The 9,823-nt window shown below is 54.9% G+C and overlaps 1 protein-coding gene across 1 annotated transcript in view; it reads left to right on the top strand.

Annotated features, from left to right (window-relative positions):
* Window positions 1-1,140: 1,140 nt before the first annotated feature.
* Window positions 1,141-9,823, top strand: part of DPEP1 (dipeptidase 1) — a 16,131-nt gene continuing 7,448 nt past the window's right edge. Inside the window, exon 1 of the mRNA XM_049622794.1 lies at window positions 1,141-1,222. The gene's annotated coding sequence lies outside the window, so the exon portion shown is untranslated. The remainder of the gene's footprint in view (window positions 1,223-9,823) is intronic.

Here is a 9,823-nt window from a genome sequence, read left to right on the forward strand (position 1 = left end):
CCCCCCCCCCCCCCCCCCCCCCCCCCCCGCTCTGGCACCGCTTACCGGCGGGCCCTCCCAGCTCTGCCCTCAGCTTGGATCCCTATCTCTGTCAGAGCCCCCTCTTCGGTCCAGATTCCCCCCCGCTCCCGCCCAGACCTCAGGCCTCATCACTGAGACGCGTCTCTCTAAGTCTGGTATGAACCCTCCACACGGTGCCTGAGGGGCTGCTCCCGTTCAGAGACAGGTGACTGTGGCACAGGAGGGTCCCGCAGCCAGGGCAGAGGGCGGGCCAGAGCAAGGGAGCAGGGGCCTGTGCCCGCTACTGTGTCCCTGCCTCGGGCCGCTGGGACCCAGCGTGGGCCCAGCTGCGTGGCCCCTGCCCTGCGGGGTCGGGGCAACTTGCTGCCCGCCAGAGGGAGTCCTGCAGCGTGTGTCCCCCAGCCCAGCCTCAGAGTCCTGAATCCACTCGGTGAAGGCAACCCCCGGCTAGCCCAGGCCCTACACAGATCTTCCCGATTTCGAAAGTCCCCAAGCTCTGCCAGAGGACATTCTGATTCATGATTGTTTTTGATCCTCTGATAGCTGGGAATGTGAGGGAGATCACCCTCCCCCTGCGACACGCGCGGATACCAGGGCCCCCAGCCTCCGGGCAGGCGAGGGCCAACCCTGTTCCTGTACTGGGCACAGAAGGTCCCCCTCGACCCCGGGGAATGAGGACACTGGGCAGAGGCTAGGGGGCAGGGACTAAGTATCGGGGTGGGAATCCCCAGTCAGGGTGAGCTCGGTGGGAGGGTTCTGGGTGCCTTCCGAGCCTCCAGCCCCCAGCACCCTCCCGACGGTCCTCCCACCTGACGTCGATGCCCTGCCTGACAGCACCCCCACATCACTGTCTGGGGGGTCCCTGCTTCCTCGTCACTCAGTGCAGTGCTGCCTGCCTGGGCCCAGGGGTGGGGGTGGGTGGCCAAACGCGCACGCCTGACCGAGGCCTCATGTAGAAACTACAACCAGCTGACATGTGTAAGACATTAAGCCCCTGGGTCCTGCTCTCGTGGAGTGGTGCATTGCGGAGGCCCCCGGGGGAATTTGTTTGTAAAGAGGTGGCTTTTTATGTGAGAGGGAAGCTGGGTGGAGAGCTCCAGGGAGGGAGGGACGAGCTGAAGTAAAACAGAAACAACCCCCAGCCCTCATGAGCTGGAAGCGGCAAGCAAGCAACAGAGACAGACGCGCCGTCCTGTCCACGGTGAGTCCCAGGAGCCTGGGAACTGGGCTGGGGCCAGGGTTCTAAGGGGTCCAGCAGACTTGTCTCCTTCCACCGCCGGAGAGCCACCTGGCTGGGGTGCATTCATTCCCTAGTGGGTGCCTGCGGTATGCCCAGTGAGGCCTCTGAGCCCGACCTGGGGAGAGACAGACAAGTTCAGCCACACCTGAGACAGGAGCACACTGGGAGTGGGGGACGGGAAGGGCCCAACGGGCCGGGGGCCGGGGTTCCCGGGGAAGAGGAGGGGAAGAGGAGCAGGGGACCCGGTGCCAGCAGATGGACAAGAACGTCTCTTTTGTGTTGTGAGAGGTGGTGAGACAAGGCCAGAGCCCCCTTCCCAGCTGAGGCTAAGGGGCCAGGACCTCGTAGGAGCGTCTTGGGGGAAGCCCCTGAGGGAGGGACCCAATTCTGTGTGGACGGTGGGTCGCGAGGCCCAGAACAGTGGGGGCAGCCCGCAGGGTCTTGTGGTCTCCCCGGGGGAGTAGGGGACAAGACAGGACCAGGAGGGCCGTGGCAGAGCCACCAGCCCGAAGACAACTCCCAAGGGCGGGCAGACACAGGTGTCGTCTGTGAGGAGACTGGGGAGTGAGGCTTTGGGGGGCACAGAGGTCAGTGTGGTGGCCTCGTAGCTGGGCCTGGGAGGCTGAGGGGCTTGAGGACACCCCGATCCAGGGTAGCCTGGGACCATGGCTGGAGCTGCCCTTGTACCCCAAGCTCTCCCGGGGACGTGTCACCTGCTCTGTCCTCCCTCCGAGCTGATTGGGGGCCGCTGCATACCGGGCTCCAAGAGTGGCCACGGGCTGAGGGCAGTGCCGCGTGCACTGAGGCGAGCGTGGGGGCCAGGTGGGGACACCGACTCAAAGACCGGCCTGCGCTGAGCATGCGGGTGCATCACCACGGACATGTGCCGACGTCTGGGTGTGAGTGGGCTTCTGTCCAGTGCTTGCGTGTGTGTCCGTACGTGCACCCGCCCGGGTGGCCAAATGTCTGCAGACCACGTGAGTGCGCTCATCAGTACGTACACAGGTCCGCAGCTGCGGCCGTAGGCTGAGTCCAAGCATTCTCGCCCCTGCGGTTCGTGCGCGAGCGTGTGGGTCACGAGTCCATTTGTGCGGACGCAGTGACGTCTCGATGTGGATGGGGTCTGCGTGAGTTTGCTACGAGCGTTGCGTGTGGGCGATCGGACGCGGTGTTCGCATGCGCGTGAGGGGTGTGTGTCTCTAGCTGTGCGTGTGTACGTGGGATGTGTCGGTCTGTTTTGCCCGTGTGCGCGTGTGGGTGTGAATGCACGCGCACACGGCGGGTGCGTGGCAGGCTGCGTTCCGCGTGTCGGTGCGTGCGTTCCTCTGCTTGTTCACGCGCCACGGCCTGTGTGTCCATGCGGGATGGTGGGTCACGGGTCTTGGGACCTCCGTGCTGCTGCGAGCTACCTCCCTTGGAAGGTTGGAGGCGTGAGTGCGAGAGAAACTTTGGTGGGGGGTCTCTTGGGCCCCACATCATGATGCTGTTTTGCTGGAAGAGTCTTTGGTGAGCTTCAGCTGATAATTCATTCCCCGGTGCTTCTGAGGGGACCTGATGCCTCTAGTGCTCGCGGCCCCCTGGGTGTCTGGGCAGGCGGCTTGCAAGGAGGTTCTGCCAACCCGCTGGGCCCTGACGGTGACGGGAAGGCTGTAGCACCACCAGTGTGACCGCCCTGCGGCTCAGGCTGGGACTCAACAGCACTGTTCCCTTGCCACGTGTTTATTTTCACTGCATTCTTTCTTTTCTTTTCTTTTTCTTCTTTTTAAAATTTAATTAATTAATTAATTTACATCCAAGTTAGCATCTAGTGCAACAGTGATTTCAAGAGTAGATTCTTTAGTGCCCCTTCCCCATTTAGCCCATCCCCCCTCCCACACCCCCTCCAGTAACCCTCTGTTTGTTCTCCATATTTATGAGTCTCTTCTGTTTTGTTCCCCTCCCTGTTTTTATTTTATTTTCGTTTCCCTTCCCTTATGTTCATCTGTTCTGTGTCTTAAAGTTCTTGTATGAGTGAAGTCCTAGGATATCTCTCTTTCTCTGACTGACTCATTTCACTTGGCATAATACCCTCCAGTTCCATCCACGTAGTTGCAAATGGGAAGATTTCATTCTTTTTGATTGCCAAGTAATACTCCATTTATATCTATACCACATCTTCTTTATCCATTCATCCATCGTTGGACATTTGGGCTCTTTCCATACTTTGGCTATTGTCGATAGTCCTGCTATTATAAACATTGGGGTGCACGTGCCCCTTCGAAACAGCATACCTGTATCCCGTGGATAGATTCCTAGTAGTGCGATTGCTGGGTCCTAGGGTCGTTCTATTTTTAGTTTTTTGAGGAACCTCCATACTGTTTTCCAGAGCGGCTGCACCAGCTTGCATTCCCACCAACAATGCAAAAGAGTTCCTCTTTCTCCACATCCTCGCCTACATCTGTGGTTGCCTGAGTTGTTAATGTGAGCCATTCTGACAGGTGTGAGGTGGTAGCTCATTGTGGTTTTGATTTGCATTTCCCTGATGATGAGTGATGTGGAGCATTTTTTCATGTGTCGGTTGGCCATCTGGATGTCTTCCTTGGAGAAGTGTGTATTCATGTCTTTTGCCCATTTCTTCACTGGATTATTGTTTCACTGGAGTATTGTTTTTTGAGTGTTGAGTTTGATAAGTTCTCTATAGATTTTGGATACTAAACCTTTATCTGATATGTCGTTTGCAAATATCTTCTCCCATTCCGTCAGTTGCCTTTCAGTTTTGCTGATCGTTTCCTTTGCTGTGCAGAAGCTTTTTATTTTGATGAGGTCCCAGCAGTTCATTTTTGCTTTTGTTTCCCTTGCCTCCAGAGAAGTGTTGAGTAAGAAGTTGCTGCGGCTGAGGTCAGAGAGGTTTTTGCCTGTTTTCTCCTCGAGGATTTTGATGGCTTCCTGTCTTATGTTTAGGTCTTTCGTCCATTTTGAGTTTATTTTTGTGTCTGGTGTAAGAAAGTGGTCCAGGTTCATTCTTCTGCCTGTCGCCGTCCAGTTTTCCCAGCACCGTTTGCTGAAGAGACTGTCTTTATTCCATGGGTGTTCTTTCCTGCTTCGTCAAGATTAGTTGGCCATACGTTGGTGGGTCCATTCCTGGGTTCTCTATTCTGCTCCGTTGATCTGAGTGTCTGTGCTTGTGCCAGTACCGTACTGTCTTGCTGATTACAGCTTTGTAATACAGCTTGAAGTCCGGGATTGGGATGCCTCCTGCTTTCGTTTTCTTTTTCAAGGTCGCTTTGGCTATTCGGGGTCTTTTCTGGTTCCGTACACATTTTAGGATTGTCTGTTCCAGCTCTGGGAAGAGTGCTGGTGTTGTTTTGATAGGCATTGCGTTGAATGTGTCAGTTGTTTTGGGTATCACCGCGTTCCTTCTGTTTATGGCAAGTGGTGCTGACTTCCCAACTAATAACACTTTGCCCTTTACTTAAATAAGAAATGGAACGATTCAAAGCAAACTACTGAGGCAGGGCTTGAGGCAAGGATTGGGAGGAGTCTGCTTCTTTGGGAAGTGGCCCCGTGGCCCTTTCCGTGGCCAGGAGGAGAGGAGCATCTGAGAGGGGGTGTCAGGGCGGCCTCCCCGGGGACCAGCTGGCAAGAGCCCTGTCCTTGGCTTCCACCCCACTGGTTGAGGAGCAGCCACACCAGCCCCACGTCGTCTGGGTGGGACCAAGATGTGAATGGGCACAAGAGACTTCTCTCTACTACGGGGAAGCAGTCCTGGGGCACAGATAACATGGCCGTCGTGAAGGGGAAAAAGGAAGGCAGGCTGCTTCACAAGGGCCCGTGAGGTTGGGACCGTGCGCCCTCATTCCACAGACAAGAAAACCAAAGCCACTGGTCACGGGGAAATGGCCAGCGTGTCAGTTCTCCGCTGCCGCGTAACAAATTATCCCAAAACTTGGCAGCGAGTGCACAGGGCTCATGTCCGCACCACCGTTTCCTGCGGGCCGGGGCTTCATCAGGTCAGGGGGGCCGGACACCAGCCGGGAGGTGCTGCTCGGATGACCGGAAGGCTGGTGCCTGGCCGTCGGCTGACACCGTGCTGGCCCTGTTGACAAGAGCAGCCAGGCCAGGTTTCCGGAGGACTGTCCCAGGAGACAGAGCCAGGGAGGAGCACAGAAGTCACACCTCCCACCTTCTAGCAGCTGGTAGGTCAAGCCAGTCACCTCTCCACAGACGGGCCAGCGTCGCACAGTGAGGAGAGCCTGTGGGCCACGAGGCAATGGTGCAGCCGTCTCTGGAAAATGCAGTCTGCCACGGCCAGGGGTTCGAACCCAGGACTGTCTGTTTCTGAAGTGTGTGCTGTTCACAAAGCCCTGACCTCCCTCCTCACAGTGAACCTTAAAAACGAATGGCCTGAGCCAGGCCAGCCCCTGGCTCTGTCTGAACCACTACAACATGGCGATGAGAAAGACGGCCGCAGGTGCCTGCCTGGCTCAGTCGGTCGGGCTTCCGACTCTGGCTGGAGCCCTGATTCATGGTCTCGCAGTTCATGAGTTTGAGCCCCGCTTCAGATCCTCTGTCCCCCTCTTTCTCTGCCCCTCCCCACTCGTTCTCACTCACTCTCTCTCTCTCTCAAAAACAAAATACACGTAAAAATAAAATAAATAAAAGTTACAAAAAGATGGGTGCCATGTGCAGCAACCAGGCCAAGTGGAGGCGACTGGAATGAAAAGCAAACACTGAGGAGGCTTTGTGGTACCACGCCTGCGTCCTCCAGGCCACAGTGGGAGGCTGAGACGCACGTCCCTGTTCTGGCGCATTTGGGTTGAGAACGAAACTTGCGACATCAGAGAATGGAAAGCATCCATCAGCCCTCAGATTTCAACACATTTCCAGGATTGAAAACAGGCTGGAAGAGGCCATCTATGAAGCAGAGAAGGGAGACCCGTCGGGAATATTTGTGGAGGGGGCTGCAGGGGTGGGAGGGGGACAGCCCACCCAGGAGAAACCAGAAGGGAACTCGGCTCTGACGCTGCAGGGGTGGACGTGATAAGGGAGCTGTTGACGTGGATGCACGGATCCTACAGCCAGGTGGAAAACACCAGAACACCAGGAGGGCCTCCCTTAACATTTTTGTCTGTCTGGAAATCGGAGCTGCATTACAAGTGCCCGAGTCGAGTTCTGGCGTTAAGGGGTCCCCTGTGTGATGTGACCCTCCCTCGTGCTCATTTCATGCCAAATCTGAAGCCAGGAGGCTGTCTGGGTACACACAGCACACCCAGCTTTGCTGTCACTGCCTTCTTCAATGTGCAGTGACGAAGATGGCCAGTGGTTAAGGGAAGTGTGCAAACGCAACACGAGGTCCGGATAAAGTACGGGAAAAAACGAGTTCAGAAGAAACAAGCGATCATCTGGTAAATGGATGAAAACAGAACCCCCGATATCAGACAATATTTCCGTAACAAAAACAGAGTGCCAAGGGGAAAACATCAACCACAGACCACTCTTGGGAGATTAAATCTCTGATCCCTGAAAGAAAACATTGCAAGTGCTGAAAGTCAAAATTGAGGACATCTCTTAGCACACAGAGTAAAAGCACAAGAAAACCTAAAATGAGACACAAGGCATGAACACAGGAGGTCCGGCATCTGGGGGAGAGCAGGGCCAGGAGAGAGGAGAGAGAGTAAGTGGGAGTGAAGAAATGGTGCCCTGTGATAAAGGCAGAAAGAGACTTCCAATCAGTAAACCTGAGGGTTGAGCTAGTTGAATGAAAAATAGAGCCTCAAATTAAGGCACACCATGGAAAAATTGCAGAACCCCAGGACGAAGACGTGACTCACGAAGATTGTGGAGAGAAAGCAACATGTCCTCTCCCCAGAAAGACCCGGGGCTCAGACCAACACTGGATGCCCCATCAACAACACGGTGCGGACACCCTCAAGCTCCAAGGGAAAATGGTTTACAGCTCAGTGGTACATGTCCAGCAAAACTGCTGACCACGTGCAAACCCCTGGGGCCTCTAATCTGGACTTCCCACACACCCACTACTAAGGAATGATTTGAGGACCAGCTCTAATAAAGTATGAACATAAACCCAAAAGAAGGCAGACTCGTAGTGTAGAAATTAAGTGGAAGCCATCAATCCAAAGCTAGGGGCTGTAGGTATGAGGCACAGAGCTTAGAAGATAGAGAATATGATTAACAGCGCCCAGTGGAATGAAAAAAATAAAAAATAAAAGCAACCAGAAACTCCAGGTGAACAATAAAACCATATGGAACAAGCAAGCTGAATTGGGAGCTGAGAACGCCTTGATCCGCCGGGCGCGCCGGGAGCTCTACACGTTAGCGCTTCCAACAGGACTGGAATGACTTCTGTTTCACAGAGATACTGAGGCTGAGGGCTCTGAGCAGCTCGCACAAGGCTTGCTGCCTTGTCCCCCACAGCGTGTGAGTCAAAGGAACGATGCACACCCGAACCCGGGCCCCCAGAAGGTTTGCCCTCAGGCTCAGTGCCACTCGTGCTCAGTGTGATGCTGTGAACTCTTAGGACAAGGCTGCACGGGTCCTCCCACCTGGTGCATCCCGGTGGCCTTGAGTCCTCTCCTCTGGGCAGCAACTAAGTGCAGTCACACCCACAGCTCAGCTCCTGGAAAGCTGTCCTCTGTCCTGAGCCAATAGAATGTGAATGTTCCCTGAGACTAGAGGCAGGTGGGACTGTGTTGGAGCTAGGGGCAAACGGAAAAGTCAGAATACGGGCCCTGCCTGCACTTAAAAGTTTATATTTTTTCCAGCATGGATTTTTTTTTTTTGCACAAATTTTTATTTTTAGAAATATTGCATGAAAATACTATTGACCTCGATGGCTCAAGTTTTTGTGCTCCCCCCCCCCCACCCACTTTGAAATTTGCATGTGAAGCTAATGCCTGGCTCTCCTCACACTCCACCAGCCCTGTGCTACCTGGGTACCTGGGAGAACCAGGGACCAACGGGAGAGAACCAAACTTGTGAGGGGAAAGAGGAAGTCAAGGTGTGACGAGCAAAGCTGGGAAAAGAGGAACAGCCACGTAGCCCACCTTTCAGGGGTGATGGGGCACACCTCCCACCGCGGGGTGGGATGAGGGTATGTTGAGACCCTTTCTGTTGGGCTTTTAAACTAATAAAGTATTACAAAGGGTTGACCAGAGAATTTAATAATAATAGTAATAATAATAATAATAATAATAATAAATAACGTCAACGAATCCTGAACTTGAAGATGGAGAGAAGGTCAAAATCCAGGGTCAGGCAGGTTTCGAAGGACAGGCACACGGAGCTGTGTGGCAACGGATGAAGGGTTAGAGAAGAACTCACAGCCGCGAGACTGTGTGTGTACAAAGGAATCTGACCTGCCGTGGCTGCCGTGCTGGAAAGTGGCCGTGAGAAGCCCCTGTGTGAATTCACTGGGATGCAAGTGTTCCTGGGACGTGGCCCAAGAAAGTACTGTAGACGAGCCAGAGATAAGTTAGAACAAATATCTCAAGACAGGAGCAAATACAGTACACAGGAAACTGGATCCAGGGCAAGGTGTAGTTACATAGTTACATTTAAATCAAGGGCTCAGCCCAGGGCTGGCTGTAACATACTGGGAAGGACTTCTCTGTTGAAGGAGAAATACTGATTTAAATACAACTGTTACACATATCACCGCTAGCAAAGTAGTGAGACTCCCGGAGACAGGGAATTGAAATACCCTGAAAATTTTGGCAAAAGCAAGAAACAGGGGAGGAGCTTCGAGATGGGACAAGAAAGAGTGGGCCCAGCACCACCACCATCATTATTCTGGCTTGAACGATCACGTGTAAAGACAGCGTGTTCAGACGAGGCTGAGAAATCAAATACAGTTACACGTTCTGAGGACCCAACTCCGAAACAAAATGGATAAGAAAAAAAAAAAGTTAAACATAAATAGAAAAATCGGGGGCAGGCAAAATAATAAAAGCAGGGAACAGGTTCCGGGAGAGATCCTGGGAAAAGGGACCCCGTGGAGAGGGCGGCCCACCGGGTGTAAGCAGACCAGAGCCCCGCCCACGGAAGCGTCCAGGCCCCGAGGAGACAGGTCGGGAGGTTGGAGGTGAGTGGACACAAGTGGCTGTGCAGAAGACGGCCAAGGGCAAGCAGGTGTGTGCCAGCCACCTCCGCGGAGACTCCTGGTTCCAGCTGGCCCCGGGCTTCGTCACCCTCCCCAGCGCCTCTCCCCAGCGCCCGCGGTCTGCTTAGAGCCTGTGGCCGGAGTGGGGGGTGGGTGAGGGTCACCCTGGTGGGATGGGGATCCTGATGGAGAAAGTCTTGCATGGGGTCTGGGGCCAGTGGCACAGAGGATGTCCCTGGGTCCCTGCTCCTCCTCTCAAGGGGTGCGGAGGAGCTGGAGCAGACCAGGGCTGCTACCCTCAGCACCGTGCGCCCCGCAGCCTTTCGTGCTGCCCTTTCAACAGGAGACACAGGCTGGGCCCACCCAGCTAATGCGCAGAGCCGGGGCTGGGAAGTGACCTCCCTCCTCAGGCTGGTGGAAGGATTCATCCTTGGCGGGGGGGGGGGGGGGGGGGGGGGGGGGGG

Source organism: Panthera uncia (assembly GCF_023721935.1).
Source record: "Panthera uncia isolate 11264 chromosome E2 unlocalized genomic scaffold, Puncia_PCG_1.0 HiC_scaffold_20, whole genome shotgun sequence".
Taxonomy (NCBI): Eukaryota; Metazoa; Chordata; class Mammalia; order Carnivora; family Felidae; genus Panthera; species Panthera uncia.